The 23657-nt window shown below is 38.1% G+C and overlaps 2 long non-coding RNA genes across 5 annotated transcripts in view; one reads left to right on the forward strand and one right to left on the reverse strand.

Annotated features, from left to right (window-relative positions):
• LOC112652880 (uncharacterized) overlaps window positions 1-22990 on the forward strand; it is a 49171-nt gene extending 26181 nt beyond the window's left edge. The window contains exons 3-5 of one of the 3 annotated variants that reach the window (XR_004818632.2): window positions 159-243; window positions 2802-2874; window positions 16117-19134. This is a non-coding gene — a long non-coding RNA (uncharacterized LOC112652880). Of the gene's footprint in view, window positions 1-158; window positions 244-2801; window positions 2875-16116; window positions 19135-22657 lie in introns of those variants that run through there. The other 2 variants (XR_004818631.1, XR_004818630.2) reach the window with 2 other exon arrangements.
• Window positions 746-16352, reverse strand: LOC112652881 (uncharacterized). 2 transcript variants are annotated; one of them, XR_003131795.3, is made up of 4 exons: window positions 15961-16352; window positions 8020-8167; window positions 3114-3317; window positions 746-991 (listed from the first exon to the last, which is right to left on the reverse strand). It is a non-coding gene; the product is annotated as an uncharacterized LOC112652881 (long non-coding RNA). The 2 variants fall into 2 exon arrangements; XR_003131796.3 differs by lacking the exon at window positions 15961-16352 and adding an exon at window positions 8900-9721.
• Window positions 22991-23657: the final 667 nt, after the last annotated feature.

A 23657-nucleotide genomic window follows, 5' to 3' on the forward strand; every position in this document is an offset into this window, starting at 1 on the left:
TCCAGTGTAGGGTGGGGGGTTTGGGAGTTGGGAGTGGGGGGACTGCAGGATGGTCAACCAGTGGTCATATCCTCTCCATGACTTCCTCCAATAGTAGTCTTACCAGATATTAAAATATACTCTAAAGCAGTGATTCTCAACTTTTTTTTCCCCTCCAGGGAACACTCAGCGATGTCTGGAGACATTTTTGGTTGTCATAGCTAAGGGGTTGGGGTAGGAGCAGTGGGCTGCTACTGGCATCTGGTGAGTAGAAGCAAAGGATAATGCTACATATCCTGCAGTGCACAGAAGAGCCCCCCTACAAAAAAAGAATGATCTTGTCCATAATGACAATACGGCAGAGGTTGAGAATCTTGGCTCTAAAGCTTCTTTAACTAAGCCAAAAAAAAAAAAAAAAAAAAGAAAGAAAGAAAGAAAGAAAAAAAAAAAGAAAAAACTAAGCCATCTCTGTATTAGTGCATGAATAATGGGCCACTGGAAAAAACATAGTTCTTTTATTAGATCCAGTTGCCTGTTAAATCTAGTATACAATCAATATAGACACACTGCATATTAGTGAGGGAGGGGTTGATTTTTTAAATAAAGAGGATTGTGATATCTGGATAGCCATATGAAAAAAAGCTAAAGTTGAACCCATCCTTAGATATACTTCAGGATAAATTAAAAATAGATCAGGTGTTCAAGTGTAAAAAAAAAATGGAACATGATATACGTATAGAAGCTTTTATTCAACTTAACAGGTACGTCTTCATAAATTCTTTTTTTTTTTTTTTAAATTTTTTTTTATTTATTTATGATAGTCACAGAGAGAGAGAGAGAGGTGCAGAGACACAGGCAGAGGGAGAAGCAGGCTCCATACACCGGGAGCCCGACGTGGGATTCGATCCCGGGTCTCCAGGATCGCGCCCTGGGCCAAAGGCAGGCGCTAAACCGCTGCGCCACCCAGGCATCCCCCGTCTTCATAAATTCTTATAAATAAGATCACCACCATCTACATCAAGAAAGAGAACATTACTGTCACTACAGAAGGTATTTTCCCGATTACAGTTTTTCCTCCTTCCAGAATTAATCGCTATTCTGGTATTCTGACTTTTATGGAAATCAGTTCCTTGATTTTCTTTATATCTCTAAGAGTCTAAAAAGGACTATTGCATTTTGCCCTTTATTGTATTTTATATACATGCAAGCATTCTTTATCTCTCCTTACGTTTCTTGCTTTTTTTTTTTTTCCTCTGAAGATGTTTATGTAATATATCCACATTGGCCTGTCTGACTGTAGTTCATTTTGATTGTCTTATAATATTCCTTTTACAGATTTACCCTCATTCATTCTGTTGTTGAGAGGTAGTCGAGTTGTTTCTACCTTTTGGCTCTTATAAATAATGCTGCTATAAACATTCTTTTATAAATATAAATATAAATATGGTGCACACACCCATGCATTGTTCCAGAATATACAGGAGTATCTGGGGAGAAGTATGTTATATTCTTTTTTTTTTTTTTAAAGATTTTATTTATTTATTCATGATAGTCACAGAGAGAGAGAGAGAGGCAGAGACACAGGCAGAGGGAGAAGCAGGCTCCATGCACCGGGAGCCCGATGTGGGATTCGATCCCGGGTCTCCAGGATGGCGCCCTGGGCCAAAGGCAGGCGCCAAACCGCTGCGCCACCCAGGGATCCCTGTATGTTATATTCTTGAAAAGAATGTGCAATCTATGGTTGTTACAAGCAATGCTTTTATAAGTATCTATTCAAGTTTTGTTAGTCATGTTTTTCAAATCTTTTATATCTCTCTGTCCTAACTTTTTATTTATTGCGTCAGTTACTCAAAGGTTTTTTTTTTTTTTTTTTTTTTCCCACAGTATGATTTATGGATATTCTTCTTTCTTCTGTGGTTCTTTTTTCTTTATGTATTTTTAGACTGTATTATTAAGTGTACATAAACTGTAAAATGGTTTCCTTCCTTTTAAATTAAATATTTTATCCTTATGAAGTGGTCCACATTGTCCCTAGTTTCGCTTTTGATTTTCAAGTTTACTTTCTTTCCTATCCATCGGGCTAGCCCAACCACCCCACTGGGCGTGCAGCCTGCTTAAGATCCTTTCTTTCTTCTACCTCTGTTCCTCTCGCCTCCCTCACACACTCTTTTTCTAAAAAAGGTAAATCAATTAAATAAAATGTTACAATTTCTTGAATTTAGAGTAAGAAAAATAAAAGGAAGTGAAATTAGAATTGTTGAACTTTACATGTCTTTTTACCATAGGAAAACTCATTTCCTAAAATATGTCTCTAAGGTTAATAATAAAAAAAGGTACAGGTATAAATATTAAAAATATTAAGCTTGGGCAGCCTGGGTAGCTCAGCAGTTTAGCACCACCTTCAGCCCAGGGCCTGACCCTGGAGACCCGGGATCGAGTCTCACGTCGGGCTCCCTGCATGGAGCCTGCTTCTCCTTCTGCCTGTGTCTCTGCCTCTCTCTTTCTATGTCTCTTATGCATAAATAAATAAAATCTTTACAAATAAAAAATAAATAAAAATTAAAATTAAAATATTAAGCTATTGGAGTCATTATGTTTTTTTAAAACACTTCAGCCTTCAAATTTAGGAAGTATTTATAGACTGGGTGCTGTGAGCTGTAGGGATACTCTTCCTCTCATCTTCCCTGTGGTGAGTTACATCACTTGTACACCATCCGGCTTACCGCATTCACATTCCTGTTCACTGTAATCCTGGGGGTTGTTTTGCTCTCTGATCAAACAGACTCAAACTTAACACTGGGCTTTCACTTCTTGTTTCTTAGTTCCTGAATTCTTTGAGACATCTGAATTATGTTATCAAGCCTTCAGAAAGGCTCCTGGTGCAGCTGCACTCCAGTAAGTCATGTCACATTTGAAAATATGACCATATAAATAGAATGAATGGCTCACTAATTGAATGAGAATACTCCTGCTGACACCTTCTTTCCGGGAAGGCATTGCAGATCACTAATTCTCAGACTTTAATATGTGTACATATTACCTGGGAACTGTTAAAAATGAAGATTTGGGACACCTGGCATTGGCTCTGAGTTCTGCATGTCTAACAAGGGTCCAGGTATTCCCATGCTACTGACCTGTGGATCCCACTCAGAGCAACACTCGGGAGGACTTGGCTTCCTTGTCTTTGGACCTGGATGTGGCGACAGACAAGCTGAAGGCCAGTTTTATTTTTCCCCTCTTGAAGATAATTTGCTCTTTCTGCCTGGATGTCTAAAGGATTCCTCTGTCCTTGAGATTCAGTCATCATGTGGCATTTGAGCATTCTCTCTCAGACTTTCCTGGAAAAAAAAAAAAAGAGTATGTTCTTTTTAATTTGGAAATGCAGCCTTTTTCTTGTTTATGGGATATGCTTCCTGAATTATATTTTTGTGCACATCTGTACCATCTGATGGGTCTCTATTTCATGGAGAGAAATTCATGATCAAATTATCTTGGTCGGTGTTCTGGATCTTGTCGCTTCATTTATTGCTTTATTTTCTCTATTATTTTTGAAATGCATTTACTGATTATCTGACACTTCTCTATGTGAGTAATTCAATTCTCACTAGTGTCTATTCTATTAATCTTTCTTTCTTTCTTTCTCTTTCTTTCTTTCTTTCTTTCTTTCTTTCTTTTTACTTTGGCTGTAATTACCTAGTTTGAGACTTTGGAATAATTTTCCTTGGGCCAATATTACCCTTCCTTATTCCATTCTTGAGCTATGTTTTACTGTAAGGTAGCTCTGTGCCCCTTGCATGCTATATTCCACTCTTCCCTCCATAGGATATTTGCAGTTACCAAGCTACTGCCTTTTGCTAAGACTTGAGTGCCTCTGTCTCACCTGATATAATGTGGTGACTTCTTGACTCTTTTTCCAAAGTGCATTACATCTGCTTATTCAACCTTTGGACTCTTTCCCTCGATTCAGAGCAGCCCACCAGAGATAGTGGGGGCTCATTATTCATCTCTCCCTCGCCTCCCAACAACAGTGAGATATTGCAATATATGGAAAATATATGTAGTTGGTCATTCAGATGACCAGAATATATTTCTCATATACATTTGGTTTTTATCCACAGTTCCTGACTCACAGTTCATAAAACCCTTAGAATTTCCTGAGCAATAAGAGCAAGAGGAGCATCTTTTGTTATAATACGTGGTCTCTAGTCCTCATCTCCTGCAAATGCTTCAAAGCCATCAAGATGCAGTGGGTGTTTCCATATTCATTACCAGTCCCTTTCCACCACAGTTGGGTTTATGTTAATGAGTGACTTTTGGAAAGCACCTAAGAAAGAGGACTGGTTGCCAGGGGAACCAACCAAGAATAGAGGGTGGAACTTTCAGTTCCACCCTCTGATTTCCGGGGAGGAGAGTAGTATTGGAGGAATCAATCACCAATGACCAATGAGTTCATCAATCATCCCTATGTAAGGAAGCCACCACTAAAAACCCAAAGAGGAGGGGATTCAGAGAGCTTCCATATTGGGGAATCAGAATGCTCCCATGTGCCAACATGTCGGGCTCCAAACTCCAGAAAGACAGAAGCTCCTTTGTTTGGGGCCTTGTCCGGTGTATCTTTTCATCTGGCTATTGATTTGTATCTTTTAATATCCTTTGTCATAAACTGATAATCTTGTGTATAAATGGGTTTCCTGAGTTCTGTGAGCTACTCTAGCAAAGTAATTGAACCTAAAGAGGAGGTCTAGGGAACCTCTGATTTATAGCCAATTGGTCAGGGGTGCAAGTACCAATCTGGGTGTGCAGTTGGTGTGTGAAGAGCAGGGCAGCCTTGTGGGACCGAACCCTTACCTGTGGAATTTGATGCTGTCTCCAGGTAGAGAGCATCAGAATTTAGTTGAATTGTAGGACATCTGGTTAGTGTCCTAAGAAATGTGGGGGAAGCAGTCTCCCCTTCACACATTGGAATTGGGTACAGAATCCCAAAACAACTGTTTTCCTAATTCTCACTTCACTTGGTTATTGCGTTTTAGAAGAGGACATTTTTTAATTTTTTTTTTTTTGGCGGGGGAGGCTATTGGGGTTGGTGGGGGAAGCATAAGAGCAGGCTGAGAGCCAAGTACTTCCCATTTTCTCCCTCTATAGATTCTTTTATTTCTTGTTGATTCTTTCATTATTTGATTGCAGTCGCTATTGTTTTTCCTCTGACGATTCATTTAAAATTGACATCAGGTCATACCACTCCATTATTTAAAGTTCTCCAGTGGCACCCCATACTCTGAGAGCAAAGTCAAAGACCTTACACTGGTTCCCTGGGCTTATATGGATCTGCCTCCATGCTCACCTGTTACCTCCCTGACCTCATCCAATTCTCTCCTCCTCCCTCATTCTGCTGAGTCCAGATGGCCTCCTTTTTGTTTCTCAAGTGCACCAGGCATCGCCCTGCCTCAGAGACTTCTACCCAGAACATTCTCCCCTCCTCCCATCCCACCTTGTATCTTTAGGGTTTGCTCTTTAAGTCTTTGTTCAGGGATGCCTGGGTGGCTCAGTGGTTGAGCATCTACCCCTGGCTCAGGTTGTGATCCCGGGGTCCTGGCATCGAGTCCTGCTTCGGACTCCCTGTGAGGAATCTGCTTCTCTCTCTGCCTCTCTGTGTGTCTCTCATGAATGAATAAATAAAATCTTTAAAAAAAAAAAAAAGTATTTGTTCCGGCAGCCTGGGTTGCTCAGTGGTTTGGCGCCTGCCTTCAGCCCAGGGCGTGATCCTGGAGACCGGGGATTGAGTCCCACGTCGGGCTCCCTGCATGGAGCCTGCTTCTCCCTCTGCCTGTGTCTCTGCCTCTCTCTCTCTCTGTGTCTCTCATGAGTAAATAAATAAAATCTTTAAAATAAAAGTATTTGTTCAAATATCCTCTCAAAGTGACTTTCTCTGACCAGGCTTTTTAAAACTATAGCCCTCAGACCTTCCCTTTGCTGTTCACATCTTTCTCCATAGCACCCATGACTCTTATTTATCATTTATTTCTTCATTTATCCTGCTGATTGTCTCTACAACCATGCTCCTTGCTCACTGCCAAGGTGAGCTTCACCACGGTAGAGATTTTTTTGGCTACAAGAGTACTTGGCACATAAGCAGTATTTAATAAATGTTTATTGAATTTATTTATTTCCTTTGTGGTGGTGGTAGTGGTTGTATATTTTGCTCATCGTGGTATTGAGGGGAAGAAATTGGGGGAGGGGGATGTTCCTCCTGCTCCTTCAACTCATTTCACTCATTTTCTTTAAAAGCTTTTACTTATTTATTTGAGAGAGAGGGAGAGAGCATGAGTGGAGGGTGGGGAGAGGGAGAAGCAGGCTCCCCACTGAGCAGAAAGCCTCATGCGGGGCTCGATCTCAGGACTTTGGGATCATGACCTGAGCTGAAGGCAGATGCCCGACCGACTGAGCCACCCAGGTGCCCCAACCCATCTCACTTAATCTTCTCAACAATCTGCTTTATATATCTTGATGAAAGCCAGTCTTGTTCCCAGAAAACCTGCTCTAGTGTATAATAAGCTTGTAATTAGGGTGCCTTCCTATTTGTTGAAACTGGATCTTTAACTGTATGTAGCCAGTTCAGATTTCTTTGTTCTGTAGGGTAACTGGAAAATACACACCTAAATAAAATATCCTTTACTTCTCTGCAATGCAACATTTATTTTGGTGGTAAGATAAGCTACAATAGGGCAGTTGGAAGTTTATTTTGACTCTTATCTGCTAATCCATCTTATATCTTCCCCCTTGGTGACAAAAGCCATATTATTCGTGGATCTTCAGCAAGTGGATGACTTCAATTAGTGACAGAACTGTGAGCAGTGAGAGCTGGTTCCTTTCAAATTCTGCATGTTTTTTCAGGTGGTTTTCTTGAGCCTCTGCATCCATATGCACTTCAGGTGGTAACTTAATCTCTGCTAGTTCCTTCACTGCTTTTGAAAGTATTTAATATGAATCAAACATGATTTTAAGTGAGATTGATATTTGAACATTTTTAACAAAATAGATGGAGTTTGTTGATATTTAAGTCCTTTTCTCAAGTACCTGTAGTTTTAATTATCTTCAAACCACCTCAGCCAAAGCCTTTGTTATTTTGAATCCTTACCAGCTAGCTGTGAGGAAGACACTCTTGGCTGGAACCAAAGTTCACTTGCTCAGTAGACTAAACATGAATAACCATCATCATTAGGTCACAGGCACTGTGCCTAGTACTTAACACGCTGGCAACATCTTACTTAATCCTTGCAGTAATCTAATTATGTAGGTAAATTAAAGGATAATTTCTTAATTATCCTTTAATCATGACCCTAATACAAATATGAAATGCTCATATGTCCAAGATTTTATTTAACTTATTAGTTAATGAGGAAACCAATACAGTGTTATAACTGATGCAAAGAAGAATTCAAAGAACTAGACGTATAGAGCAATTAGGGATGTTGAAATGAATTTTCAAATGAACATAAACCATGTTCCTATCCAAAGGCAATGGTCAATTGCATTTCAGTGGACCCAATCTGCACATCTTTAGGCAAGAATCCTTAGAATCACTAACTGTATTTTCCATTGTACAAAGTTACAAAATAGCTCAGAGACAACGAAAGGTAACAATAACCCAGCAGAATGTTCTGAACAGGATACTTAGTACTCTGTCCATTTTCCACTCTTTCCCAGCTCCTCTGTTTTCCTGACAGTATTATTCCAACTTTGAACTTTTAGATCTCAATATATAGGAATAAAAGATCAGCTTACAGGGCACCTGGGTGGCTCAGTAGGTTGAGCATCTGCCTTTGGCACAGGTCATGATCTCCAGGTCCTGGGATCGAGTCCCATGTCAGGCTCCCTGCTCAGCAGGGAGTCTGCTTCTCCCCCTCCTCCCTACTCCTGCTCTGTCTCTGTCTCTCTCTCTCAAATAAATAAAATCTTTAAAAAAGGTCAACTTAATATGAAGAGTAACATCTTCAATATTTAGAAAACAAAAGATGATCTTTAAATAAAACAAATACTCACTGAAAAATAGATCTGGAATCCAACATTGAAGATCAGACTTGACATTTTATACGTGAAAGAATCTGTAGTTAAATAACTTGCCAAAATCATAAAGCTGGTTTTTGACAGGCCAGGAGAAGAGAAACCGGGACTTACTCCTAGAGTATTACTAACATAAACAAAAACAAAAATTAAAAACCTTGTGTGTTAAAAGTTCTCTTAAAAATGTTGTGTTTAATGAATTACCCCTCTATGATAAAAATAAACTGAAGCAAACATTGGTTAGGAGAATTCTCTAAGATTATAGTTCAGGATAAGATCAGAGTCTGTGCTAGTATCAGAAAACCTATTTTCTCCATCAGAGCAAATGTGACAGACTCACATTGCCTAATTACACAAATGATATATTCATTTAAAAATTACAAATATGTTCTCTAACAGTAAGGTTTCACTGAGCTGATTATTATTTCTTTGATTCAATATATCTGCAAGGAGACATTCTCTGAAAAGACAGACTCATCAACTGACATTCTCTTTTTAATTAAGTCAAAGTATTCCCTTGCCTTAAGGATACATTATCAAAGGGATTACTTCAATTACAGACTTGAACACTAATTTAGTAAATTAAGGATATGCCTGACATTTAATCCAACAGATAGCTAACCTGAGCACTATAATATTTAAACTAAAAATCAAGTCCTATTCAGATTTGATTCATATATATAAAAACAAAACAATTTGCTAGTTTTTCCCAGCTACTTAGGTTTCTGAGATGCAAATACAGGTTTTGACACAGCTCCATTTAACATACTTTAGCAAGTGGGAAAGTCCTAGAAACCCACCGATCTGCTTATTCAGATTGGCATGACCAATATAACAAAAAGTAAACAGGTTACTGTACCTTACTGTTTGGGAAAATGAGCACTGAGTCCACATAGCTCTGTTCTTTGGACTTATCCAATCTATGTCTCTTGCTCTATTCCAAAACCCCTCACTTGGACGTTGACTGATCAGTCAACATTAGTACTGGAGAGAGATTAACTGGGAAATGATCTAAAGGCTGGACCACATCTGGTGAACAAAGACGAGTGTTGCAATCTCCCTTGGGAATAGAGATTGTTGTCCTGTGCTAATACATGCTTGACTTAAAAACTTGTACCAGCTTTTGGAGGTACACTCTTGCTTTTGAAAAAAAAAAATTAAAATGTGGGAGGGACCACTCTGAAATTTTTTCACTGTACTTGTAGTTTTGATTGACCTTCCTTCCAGTACCATATTGAATTTTAGATACTACAATTTGAATGTTACATTGAAATTTTGGGGTCTGTAAAAAACTCCCTCAGGGAGAAAGACTCCTCTGCCCTGTGGTACTTCTGGCTGGACTTAGAATCAAACTGACATGAAGCAGGAGAAAATCAAATGTAATGGGCGTATGTGCAGGGAATCCACACATCCTGGAAATTCCAAAGACAATGAGGCAACATGAATCTTATCAGAGCTAAGGAGAGGAGTAGGGTCAGACAAACAAAGGAGAGGTAGGCCATTAACAGGAAGGAGAAAGGAGATATTTGGAAAAACAGGGTTACCCTATTATGCTGGTAAGTTTCTTAGGTAAAGGGGAGTCTCTGTTAATAGCTCTCTTCCTGGAACAGGCTTCCTGTTCCAATGCAAATTTCAGTAGTTGAGGAGGAGGCAGAGATTAAATATGTTAATATTTGTAACATGTTTAGGATATGGTTACATATATAAATATGTTTATTATCTATTTATATTATACATTTATATTTATTTGTATTAACATTATTTATTATCAATAACTTGATATTTAACAGATCCAATTTGAAATTCTTTGTAGTTTCTCCCAAACCAGGTGCTCCTATATGGTCTTCTTCATCTTATTAAAGGCATCTCAATTCCACCACTTGCTTAAGCCGACAACCTTGGACGATGGCTTTGACTACTCTCTTTTTCTCACTAATCCCTGTTCAATTCCAAGTAAAAATCTATAGGCTCTGCCCTCAACGTTTTTCCAGAAATTGACTTTGTTACAACCCCCAAACCACCTTGGGCCAAGCCATCCTCACACTAATTTATTACCATAATCTGCATTATTAGAATGGTGGATACTGAATTTTTTTAATCAGGGAACATTAAATAACTATTTCATAAGGCTTTTGTATTCACCCTGAATATCAAACATTATGGTCAGCATGGGCATTAACAAACCTCCAGGAATTTCTAATATAGCATTTGATTTCTGAAATTTTTATATTGATAACATTGTACTTATGCATATTTAACCTAGGCCGGGCTCTGTGTACTTTCTTACTTGACAGATATTCCTATGCAACTTTTTCTATTGTAACACATCAAACAAACTTAATTATTACTAATATCTCTCTTTTTTATAATAAAGTAAAAGAACAAACCTTTGTGCTTTTCCAAGAGCCCTCTAGGAAATCTCAGAGATAGGTTTAGTATACAAAATTTTTAAAAATGTCTTTTATAGGTCACATCTAGTTGTGAGAAAGCAATGAAAAATGTCTTTAAAGGAAATGTGGGGACTTGATTAAGATAGGATAATGGGGGGATGCCTGGGTGGCTCACCTGTTAAGCATCTGTCTGCCTTTAGTTCAGGGTGTGATCCTGGTCTGGGGATTGAGTCCTACATTGGGCTCCCCACAAGGAGCCTGCTTCTCCCTCTGCCTATGTCTCTGCCTCCCTCTGTGTCTCTCATGAATAAATAAATAAAATCTTAATTAAAAAAAAAGGATAATGGGTGCCTGTGAAACTATTTAACCAAAGTGCCAATATAACATTTAAAAATGATCACAGGGGCACCTGGGTGGCTCAGTTGGTTAAGCATCTGCCTTTGGTTCAGGTCATGGTCTTGGGGTCCTGGGATTGAGCCCTGCATGGGGCTCTCTGTTCACTGGGGAGCCTGCTTGTGCTCTCTCTCTCTCCCCCTCTCCCTCTGTCAAATAAATAAAATCTTTAAAAAAAAAAAGTGATCACAAAAGGGGCACCCAGATGGCTCAGTCATTAAGTGTCTGTCCTTAGCTCAGGTCATGATCCCAGGGTCCTGAGATGGAGCCCCAATCGGGCTCTCTGCTCATCGAAGAGCCTGCTTCTCCCTTTCCCTCTACCGTGGCTCCCCCTGCTTGTGCTCTCTCTCTCTGTCAAATAAATAAAATCTTTAAAAAAATTTTTAAGTAATAATCATAGAATAAAATTGGCCATCTCTGAACCAGGAAGTGGATCCTCACCAAGCAGAATCTGCCAGCACCTTGATCTTAGACTTCACATCCAAGTCTCCAGAACCATGAGAAATAAGTTTCTATTATTTACTTATAAAAGAAATATATAAAAAATAAGCACAGATTCTTATAAAGACCAGTGAGAACCTTTGTTTTCCTTTTTCTTGAGTAATCAAGGATATAATAAAGTGAAGATGAAGCAAAAAAAATCACTATACTATGACACAGACTCTTTGCCATATAGGCAGATTACACATAGGGGAAATAATAAACTTTGTTATTTTGGATGAAACCACTAATCAGTAAGCCCAGGAAGCAAGACCATCAGAATCGAGAAAATTTTGTTATAAATTTTGACATTTCATAGCTTTTATTTGAGACTCGGGTATTATAAATCAAAGCAAATAAATTCACTTGCAAAGTTTTATGCTTAATTATGCTCTTTCACATTCTGGAACAAACTGAAATTTTAGGACAGTAGTTTTCTCAGGGTCTCTGTGATGTAAAAATCATACTAATATAATAATAATGCTAGAATGATATTAACGTTAATATGCAATGTGCTCCTCAGTGCTATCTTCAAATCAATAAAATAACTTCTCAGTTTTTCAATTTCCAGTACATTAAGTATTGATAATTAAAACTCACATGGACAAAGCTCTTCAGGATCCTCAGTAGGTCCTAAAAGTGTAATGTAGCCCAGAGACCAAAAAGCCTAAAGCTTCTTGCTTTAGAACACAACTGCTCTTGAAAAATGAAAGCACAGTTGTATTTATCTGTCACTATTACTCCTGGCATAGTCTCCACCCCTTGGTTGTGACTTTTAGTAAGTGACTGCTTTCTATTTCACAGGGAAAAGCAAGAGAGAGCTATCACAAGCCTTTTTTTTTTTTAACAGACTAGTATCATTCTTGAATACACATACCCTAACTATGCGACTACATTGTTATGGACAGAATGGCTGTATCTCCTTCAATTTGTAGATTGAAATCCCAACCTCCAATATCACCATTAGGAGGTGGGGCCTCTGGGAGGTGATTAGGTCATGAAGGTGGAGCTCTCATGAATGGGATTTTGTGCCATTATAAAAGAGACTGCAAGGAGCTCTTTCATTCCCATCAGCCATGTGAGAGACAGAAAAAAATGGCCCTCTGTGAACCAGGATGCAGGCTCTCACCAGACACTGAATCTACTGGTACCTTGAGCTCAGACTTCCCAGACTCAAAAACTGTCAGAAATGTTTGTTGTTTAACCAACCAGTCTATGGTATTTTTGTTATAGCAGTCAGAACAGTCTAAAACATACATGCATCTCTTATTTGTTCCTAAAGTGCCGAAAAAAATGAATATATTGCTTGGTACGACCCCAAATTATATCTCTTCTGTAGAATAAAAAAATAAAAAGCAAAAATACGTAACGATTATCCATTAATTAACTCAGTTTAGTATCAGTCCAAGGCTGAGTGGGAAATGCAGATGGAAGAGGATGGTGGGTAAGACACAAGAATCAAAGACAGCTTTGAGGTTCTTCATGGGTGGGAATGCTGTGGAGAGAGATAAAGATCACAGAGTGGTAGGCACGTTTCCCAGGAGGTGATGATTCACTCGGAGGGAGATGGTCGTCAAGCATCTGGCCAGGCATTACTGTATTTGTAAGACGTGTCCCACTTTATCTAAGGAGGACATGTTCCAACACCCCCACTGGATGCCTGAAATGGTGGATAAGACTGAATCCTATATCTACTATGTTGTTTGCTATACATACATACCTATATTATAAGGTTTAATGTATAAATTAGGCACAGTAAGAGATTAACAATAACTAATAACAAGATAGAACAATTATAACACTATAGTAAAAGTTATGCAAATGTGGTCTCTCAAAATATCTTTTTTTACTGTTCTTAACTCTTCTTGTGATGATGTGAAATGATAAAAGGCCAACATTCATTGTGATGACATGAAGTGAGGTGAACGACATAGGTATTGTGACATAGTTAGGCTACAACTGACCTGACCATGTGTCAAAGTGAGGCTCATCTACTTCTGGACCATTGTTGACCTTGGGTAACTGAAACCATAGATATGGGGGCAGTGACCCTATTTGGGCCAGGTCTTAAGGGTGAAAAATTTGTTGGGTGCCTGGGTAGCTCAGTCAGCTGAGCAGCTGCCTCTTGATTTCGGCTCAGATAATGATCTCAAGGTCCTAGGATTAAGCCCCATGTCAGGTTTTGTGCTCAGTGGGGAATCTGCTTGAGGATTCTCTCTCTCTAAAATAAATCTTTTATTTTTTTAAACAGATAACAGATTTCTGTGTTGTCTCTCTCTTTTTTTAATGATTTTATTTATTTGAGAGAGAGAGAGAGTAAGAGAGCACAAGCAGAGAGAGTAGCAGAGGCAGAGGAAGAAGTAGGCTTTCCACTGAGCCGAGAGCCTGATATGGCGCTTGATCCCAGAGCCCCAAGATCATGACCTGAGCCAAAGGCAGATGCCTAACTGAGTGAGCCACCCAGGCACCTCTTGTGAGTTGTCTTTATTGAGATGATACTAAAGCCATGCAAATAGATGAAATAGCTAGAGAACATTAAGAAAAACACATTTTTTTCAGAATGTTACTGTTATTCTGTGCATTAAGTATAACTTCATTCATTCTGAAATAGTGTCACTTATAACTGTTTTTGAAAGCACAAAAGCAACGGGGCACCTGGATGGCCCAGTTGGTTGAGCATCTGACCCTTCATTTCAGCTCAGGTCATGATCTGAGAGTCATGGGACTTAGCCCTGCATCAAGCTCCATGCTGGGTGTGGAGTTTGCTTGAGATTCTCTCTCTCCCTCTGTCCCTCCCATGCCCCATTTGCACCCACGCTCTCACTCAAAAAAAAAAAAAAAATGCAAAAGCCAAAAGAGGTTATCATCATGGAATGTTCAGGCTTAGGTTACCCATATAATGTAAAACAAACAAACAAAAACATGGTTTGGTGAATACTTAAACCAGGCTCTGAGAATTATGCAGTTGCACTGTCTCTCTACTTGGACCTTCTTTTGCATTGGTCCCCCCTTTAGTTTGTGACTTGCGTTTTTTAGCTTATTAATTTCTTGTTGGGCCTGCCTTGGATTTGTGACACTGCTCTGGTTTACCTGGATGCCAACCTGGAAATCAAATGGCATTCTGCTTTTGTAACTTAGTTCATGGTTTTACTCAGGTGATTCTATGCCCACCTTGCCTGTGTGTGTTTTCCTTGCCTAAAATGGTAGGTAATATAATGAATATTTTTTAAGCATTCATTTAGGGCTACATTCTGGTTACCTCTCCCCATACCACACCCCTACCTCAATATCACACAAAGGATGGGTTCCTAGAAGTTGAATTCCTGGGTCAAAGGTTATAAACATTGTTATAGCTGAGTTGTGTCTCCCTAAAATTCATAAATTGAAGCTCTTACTCCCAGTGTCATGGTATCTGGAAAGAAGGCTTTTAGGAAGTAAAGTTAAATGAAGTCTTAAGAGTGAGGTCTAATCCCATAGGACTAGGGAGGTGAGAGCAGTCTATCTCTCCTCTCTCTGTGGCCTCCACCACCATGTGAGCACACAGAGAGACAACAGTCCTCTACAAGCCAGGAAGAGACCTCTCCCCAGAAACTAGCATGCTAACGCCTTAGCCTTGGCCTGCCACACTCCAGAAATGTGAAAAATAAATTTCCCTCGGTTAAGTCATCTAGTGTGTGGTATTTTGTTATGGCAGCCTGAGTTAATACAAACATTTTAGAAGTTATTGGTATGTATTGATAAATGACTTTTTAGTAAGGTGTTACCAATACACACCTATTACCCTATACCCTCAGCAGTACAAAGTTTTTACACATAGCTTTTATTCTTTTAAGATAGAAAGATATCCTTTTAAAGTTTTTTGAGGCTCATTCTTTTAAAGTTTTATTTCATCCCAATAGATTGAGCTTCCATGGTATTGCCTCATGGATATTTTGAAGTTCTCAGTGTTAGTAATATTTCACAGAGATAAAAACATCCACCCAGGAATCCCAAAACAAAGCAAATAAACGCATAAGAAAAAAATTTAAAATTTTCCATCATTTTATCATCTCCATTTTTGTATTTATGGAAAAGGAAAGCTAAGAACTAAGAACCTCAGATGGTTTCAAGGCCATGTATAAATAGAATTGACAAAGATCTATCATATAGATCTCCATTTTAAAGCCCTCACCTATTTTACAAATAAATATACATATATGTTTATATATATATAAAAGACATTTTCATAAGAAAAGAAAAAATGGAAAGATTGCTATAGAAACAGAAAAAAAAAATACTGTCCTTCAGTATTTTTTTATAATGCTTTGAAATAAAGTGCTTGCCACAGAATACCCTCTTTTCCCCATTACGCACCCTAAACTGTTAATGTTTCACATACATAATTTTCTCTCTTTCAGTTTGCAATAGAAATCAGTGACTTAAGAGGCAGAGTGGGATTAAAAACTAAACTCTACTTTCCCATCTACGTTTATACTAGGAACATTGTGCCATCCACAAACTCCCAACTATTTATAGCACGAAATAATTTACCATTAAATAGTGGCAGAAATTTGCCAGTGACCGCCACGGACGATTCTCTTGAGGATACAGTTATGATGCTGTGACTTTATGTCTGACTCTGACTCACTTTTCCATTCTTACTCCATTCTTAACTCACCTGTTCCATTCAGTATTAATTTACAGCACATACTGCACCGTTCTCCTAACTTTGTCCTGAGTTGGCACCCAGTGAGTGGAGATGAAAATATCTTTCACGCCAGTCTATCTTGCCTCATAACATTCTCAAGCTGTTTTCCCCATTTTGGCATTTCAGGAGCAGTTCTGCCCTACTGAGTCCTCTTGAAGTTGGATGGATTTCCATGGAAGAGGGGCCTGCAGAGTTGATAATCGAACAAAGAAAAGAGAAAATTAAATTCACCTATACCAACCAAGTGGGCAAATGAGGGCAATCCAATGTCAAATAAAGGACGTTTCGAACGTCCATCTTAACGGACACTTGTTTTATTGGAAAACCCGGCCAGAAATGCCCTCAACCCAAAGGTTTTCTTATGAGCTTTCAGTTTGCATCTAAATGCTATTTTTATAGCATCTGGGTTGGTTTTCATCTACCATAAATAGAAAAAAAACAAAACAAAACAAAACAAAACCAACAAACCACTGAGTTGAGGAATTGAAAAGATAATTTGAGCAGAGTGATGAGTAGGTAGGGTATGGAATAAAAATGCCAGTTCTTCATATAGAAAAATGTTCTATTCTAGAAAAGAAAAAAAAAAAACCCTCTTCTGGTTCTAAAAAAAGTCATTTCAGTGATTCTTGTTTTGTTCAATTTGGAAGTGCAGGTATAGCAATTCTAATTTCTTAAATGCCTACTGCTCTGTAAATTGAACAGAAAAGATGTAATTAAGTGTGTATAATTTACTTGAAATGAAATTAGGTTCAAATTTAATTCTTCCTCTGTGTGCATTGTAGTGTGGAAAATGCCAGATTTTTAATAATCTTCCAGAAAAAAATGACGTTTCCTTATATTAGGATCTAATATAATTGGAAGGATGCCTGGCTCAGTGGTTGAGCATCTGCCTTTGGCTCAGGTTGTGATCCCGGGGTCCTGGGATCGAGTCCTGCATCAGGCTCCCTGTGGGGAGCCTTCCTTTCTCTCTGCCTATGTCTCTGCCTCTCTGTGTGTCTCTCATGAGTAAATAAATAAAATCTTTTAAAGAGAAAATAATATTCGTGTAGCTTCAGTGGAGACTATAGGGTTGTGTCTAATCTAAAGAACATATTGATTCCTATGGAAGATCAGGTGGTGTTTCTCCTCTTGCTGTTGACACATCGTATACCTCTGATGGATGAGGTAGCCCAGGGGCCTCTAGCAAGTCCATGCTACAACTCCAGCCAGGATCTAGAGAATGAAGTTTATCGGTTTTCCCCTAGAAAAGGGAACTTGTATTAGTATCATACTAATATGCCAGAAAATAGGAACTCACAGCTTTATCAAGCCTGCCCAAAATGAGATCTTAGACAAATTTCAGATATATTAGATAGTATCAAGCCCTGATCTAAAAGAAAAATAATGACCATATTGTGTGATTACTCTGTGCCAGGCTGTACTTAAGTGTGTCGTTTATCACATCATTTAATTCTTTTACCAGCCCTGTGAAATAGGTACTATTAATATTTCCATTTAACAGATGAAGAAACTGAGACTAAGAAATGTTCATTTATTTCCCCAAGATCACATTGCCAGTATGTGTTGGGACTGTGATGTACATTGTGTGTGTGTGTGTGTGTGTGTGTGTGTGTGTGTGAGAGAGAGAGAGAGAGAGAGAGAGAGAGAGAGAGTGATCTACCTCTTGAAAGATACTTTACTCTTGCCTCTGTTCCTACACAAAGTCCTCTAGGCTACACATAGTATTGTTGTGATAGAGGAGTTGGAATATAAAGTTTCTGTGAGTACCATATTACTAAATGGTACAGTGTTTTATGAACAAACTGGATACAAATAAATTTTTAGCATTCCCTATAAAGCAGCACAAGGTATAAATGTGATATTTTGAAACCAGGACATTCTTTTTTTTTTTTTTTTTAAACCAGGACATTCTTTAAAAAAAAAAAAAAAAAAGATTGTATTTATTTGAGAGAGAGAGAATACGAGCAAGGTGGGGAGGCACAGAGGCAGAGGGAGGAGAAACAGGCTCCTTGCTGAGCCAGGAGGCCAACACTGCTCTCAATTCCAGGACCCTGGGATCACTGGGATCATGACCTAAGCCAAAGTCAGATGCTTAACCGACTGAGCTACCCAGGCACCCCGAAACCCGGACATTCTTAAGATTTCATGCTTGATTTTTTTTTTAAGATTTACTTATTTATTTTTTAGAGAGAGAGAGAGCATGAGCAGGAGGGTTGGGGAGAAGGTGCAGACTCCACATTGAGTTCAAAGTGCTATCTAGGGTTTGATCCCACAACCCAGAGATCAGGACCTGAGCCCAAACCAAGAGTCAGACGCTTAACCAACTGCACCACTCAGGCGCCCCCATCATGCTTGATTTTTTTTTAAGATTTTTATTTATTTATTCATGAGAGACACAGAGAGAGAGAGAGAGAGAGAGGCAGAGACACAGACAGAGGGAGAAGCAGGCTCCATGCAGGGAGCCTGATGTGGGACTTGATCCCAGGACTCCAGGATCACACCCTGGGCCAAGGGCAGGCACTAAACCACTGAGCCACCCAGGGATACCCCATGCTTGATTTTTTAATTGGCACGTGGTCTTGGTTTCCCCAATGTAGCTATGAATATAGATTCCTGGGCTTTTTGTTGTCTTTGAACTATTTTGTAACTCTGGAAGTCTCAGAAATGTGAAGATGAATCTTGTCTCTAGAAATGCAAATGAATTTTGTCAAGAGGAATGCAAATGATTGTCACTCTGTGGACAATCACACCAATTTTGCATCTATGAGTAAATTCATTTCAGTATTCCTGATTTTGTGTGTGTATTGCTTGAACTCCCCTTTGAACCCGCTGTAATATCTGACCCATTCTCCCATTTGAGTTAAATAAAATCTTTGACATGTGTTCATTTTGTATTTGTATATGACTCATGATTTCACCATGAAAAAATTGTTTTCCCCTTTAACTTTCCCTTTATTCCTTCTTTCCATTTTTTCATCTATTACAGCGGGCAGATCTATCCCCAAATGCTGTTTCTGTATGCCCACTAGCTAAGAATGATGTTGTTTTAGCAACTTTTTTTAAAAAAGAAAAAATATTTTGTGACCTGTGAAAATTTTACAAAATTTAAACTTTGAATAAACTTTAAATAAAGTTTGATTGGAATGCAGTTGTGCTCATTAGTTTTCATCTTGTCTGTGGCTGCTTTCCTGCTACAACAGCAGAGTTGAGTAGTTGCTACAGACACCAGGTCTGATCTTTTTGCCCTTTACCTCCTCACTTCTCTTCTACATATGTTAACCTCCTTCCTAGATACCCCTAGGTAGTAAAAAAAAACAAAAACAAAAACAAAAACAAAACCTAGGTTTGTTTTGTTTTGTTTTGTTATTGCAAGGAGAATTATTTTCTAGGAAAGGAAGCCAAGGCACCAATTTTTAACTGAAAGAAAAAAATGACAAAGCAAGGAGGAAAAATAATTGGACAGTAGCATCTCTAAAATTGCTTTGCATTAATTTTCCCAGGCTCTAAGAGGAACATTTGTCCAGAAAGGCAGGCCTGTCCTTATACTCCATTTGCAGACTTAAAATCAGTTTCCATAGTCATCCAAACTATTATAAAAAGCTAGAATTCTCATTATTCCCACCCTTCCCAAATGGGCCCATAACAGTGGGATTGAGTAGTAGATCTGAGACAGCTCCTTCAGTTGCTCTGATCTCTCTCTACAGGAGAAAGCTCTGCTGGGCACTGTTGGGACTTGCTCTGGTTCCTCCTTTCACAGACAGAAGAGCAGCATTGTACCTACATCTCAGTGCGATGGTGTTATTGTCAAGACCTTTTTCTTTGGTTTCCTTATTGGACTCCCATTGACCAAAAGCATTCTGAAATCACCTTAGTTCTCTGTAACAACACCTGTGAACCCCCTTAGGACTGGAAGTGTAGTGGGGCTGCCAGCAACAGGTGCTGTTTTCTTCCTCTTGCTGTTCTCTCTTCCAAAGAGCTATCTCTGTTTCACTGATCTTCTGTTGGCCAAACCCTTGCTGCCTAACCTCTGCCTCCCCCAAGTCCAGCCCTGTATATTAACAAAAAACTGTATACAATTATCATTATTGTATTTTGAATTCTATCAATTAAAAATTGTGGAAATTGCCACAATTTAAAAATTCTCAAAAAAATTCTCTCATTATGGATATATATTTATATTTATATACATACGCACACATATATAGGTATGTATATGTGTGTGCGTATGTATATAATCTTTAATTTTGCCTCTTGATCTGAAAAGCCTTACTTATCTTTAACCTTTTCTAGAAAAAAATCTGCCTACCTTGTTTGATAAATGACAGCCCCTGGGGATATAACAGGGACCAACAAAGAAGTAGTTCCTGTCCCACTAGAGTTTATATTCTTACAAGGAAGAGTGAAAGTAAGCAAATTAATAATTATACAGTTGACCCTTGAACAATACAAGGGTTAGGGTGCTGAATCCCTGTGAGGTCAAAAATCCACATATAACTTTAGACTCCCCCCAAATTTAATTAATAGCCTACTGTTGACCTAAAGCCTTATTGATAATACGAACAGTCAAATTAATACACGGTTTGTATGTTGTATGTATTATACACTGTATTCTTACATGAAGTAAGTTGAGAAATAATAATAAAGTAAGTCAGAGAAAAGAAAACATTATTAAGAAAGTCATGAGGAAGAAAAAACACATGTTTGGTACTGCACTGTGTTTATTGAAAAGAACAGCATATGTGCGGACCTGCGTAGTTCATGCCCACATATTCAACTGAGTATGCTTAGAACAGTATTCTTGTTTTTAGGTAATATGCACCATAGTGTTTAGGGGGAAAGGGATATAGTGTATGCTACTTACTCTCATATGGTTCAAGACAATAAAAACGTGTGTGTCCACAGAGTTTTGAGGGGAAAGGGTGCTAACGCAAGAATTCTGTGTCCAGATAAATTGTGATTCATGCGTCAAGGCAACAATATAGGACTATAAACAGCCCAGCTTGCTAAGAGACTAGATCTTAATTATTTCCATCACAAAAAAATAAATGATAATTATTTGAAGAGATATAAGTGCTACACTACAATGGCACCCGTACTGCGATTTCAGCATATCAAATCAACATGCTATACACCTTATACTTGTGCAATGTTCTTTGTCAAATGTATTTCAATTTTTAAAAAGAAAGTTTCTCAGGTGATCCTGATGCCCAGCTAGATTTAGGATCTAGGCTGAAAGTTCTGGCCAATTAGAGGCATATCATTATACCTTTTTTCTGTATAGTAGCAATATATAATATAATATAATATAATATAATATAATATAATATAATATAATATAATAATATAATATAATAATATAATAATATAATATAATATATAATATATGACACTTTATGATTTTGATGCAATTGTGGCTGTTGTAAATATTCTTTTTTGAGTTAGTAGTACACAAATTCACTTTTCTCTTAGTAGAATGAAGAAGTATAAGAGCACCAACTGAAAAAAAAAAAAAAAAACACTAAAAGAAAATGTAATCGAATTGTTGAAAGCTCTGGGAATTGGTAGTGATTTTTAAAGCTTAGAAAACCTGCATCAAGCAAGGTGAATACGTGCCTCCTGTTCTTTCTTTTCTTTCCAGTACCTCTGAGGAGACATTGCTATAGATATATATGCACTCTTTTTTCACTGAGGCTTGGCTTTAAAATCCATCTTTCAAAAAAAATAAAAAATAAAAAAATAAAAAAATAAAAAATAAAATCCATCTTTCTATTTCTTTTTTCTTTTTTTTTTTTAATTTTAAAGTAATCTTTATGCTCAATATGGGGCTTGAACTCATGATGCTGAACTCAAGTGCTGTACGCTCTACCCACTGAGCCAGCCAGATGCCCCTAGAACCGTTCTTAATCTGCGTTCCACGCAGCCACAATAAATGATGTGGAGAAGCATGTGAATAAGAAATTGGGTATCTATTCTTGAAATGAAAAAGTAATAAAATTTATTTTTTAGTGTAACTTCTTAAGTTCTTTAAGTACTTTCCTGCCTTCCACTTGAGTGACTTTTTTTTCTTCCTTCTTTGCTTATGAGTTATCTGTTTATCTCTACTTTTTAGTGGTATGTCAGTGGGAAATCACCTTGGTGCAATGGTAGCCTCCAAGTTCACCACCAAGAGGCCGACCTGAAAGGCTGACAAACCAAATTAAGATGCTGAAATCACACTATTTGTTGAATCTTTTTAAAGCAACTGGCAAGGAGGCACCTGGGTGGCTCTGTGGTTCTCTCATGGATAAATAAATAAAATCTTTAAAATAAAATTAAAAGAAAAAGAAGTTTCTGGATACATTATTGACTTCCTGCAAATTTATCCTTTTGAGAACTCATTGTATTATTCCATGAGTCATGCCTTTCTTTCTTCCTGAGGAATTCTTTGCCATTTTCTCTTTGAATAATGCCTCTTCTCCATTATCTTTTCTTCTTTTTTTGAACTTTTTATTAGATGTGCATTGGACCTTCATATTCTATTCTCCGTCTCTCTTTTTTAAAGATTTATTTATTTTATATAATATATATTTTATATAAACATACATAAAATATAACATATTAAATGATTTAATACAACATATTTATGTGATATATGTATAAAGATTTTATTTATTTATTTATTTGACAGAGAAAGAGCAAGGGGGAGCAGCAGTCAGGAGAGGGAGAAGCAAGTTCCCTGCTTGAGATTCCTGAGAGTGTCAAGAAGACTTTGTGCTGAGTGCAGAGCCCCAACATGGACCCTGTCTTATGACCACAAGATCAAGATCATGACCAAGAGATCACAACCTGAGCTGAAACCAAGAGTCTGACATTCAACTGACTGCGCCACCCCAGGCACCCCTATTCTCCATATCTCTTAATTTCACTATTCTCTGTTTTGTATCCTCTGTGCTGATTATGGATAATTTTCTCAAGTTTATTTTCCAACTGAATAATCATCTCTTCTGCAGTTTCTAGTCTATCTGTTAAACCCATGTGTTGAGTGTTTTTTTTTTTTTAAAGAAAGATTTTATTTATTTATTCATGAGAGACAGAGAGAGAAGCAGAGACATAGGCAGGGGGAGAAGCAGGCTCCCCATGGGGTGCCCGATGGGGGACTCAACCCCGGGCTCTGGGATCATGCCCTGAGCCGAAGGCAAGACACTCAACCACAGAGCCACCCAGGTGCCCCAACTGTTTTATTTTCAACATGATAGAAGCTCTGTCATAGTAGGGGATTTGTGTATCTCATTCACCATTTTATCTCCAGCACTGCAAATAGGGCTGGAACTTTGTGGGTTTTCAAAAAATATTTGTTGAAAGAACTAATGAATCAATAAAGCCCAATTTTTTCCCAAATGTTTCTCTTTTCCCCCAAATACTTCCATTTTTAATCTTATCTTGTTCTTTCACTTTATTTTTATCTTATAGTCTTTCTTTTATGTTTTTAACCATTTTATTCAGATTTTGAAGTCATGTTAAGGTTGTTTTATTAATGGAAGTTATTTGGGCACAGATTTTTTTTTTCCTTTTTTAAAAAAGATTTTATTAATTTGTTCATGAGAGACACAGAGAGAGAGGCAGAGACACAAGCAGAGGGAGAAGCAGGCTCCCTGCAAGGAGCCTGATGTGGGACTCCATCCCAGATC

The sequence above is a fragment of the Canis lupus genome, chromosome 9 (genome assembly GCF_003254725.2).
Source record: "Canis lupus dingo isolate Sandy chromosome 9, ASM325472v2, whole genome shotgun sequence".
NCBI classification, from domain to species: Eukaryota; Metazoa; Chordata; class Mammalia; order Carnivora; family Canidae; genus Canis; species Canis lupus.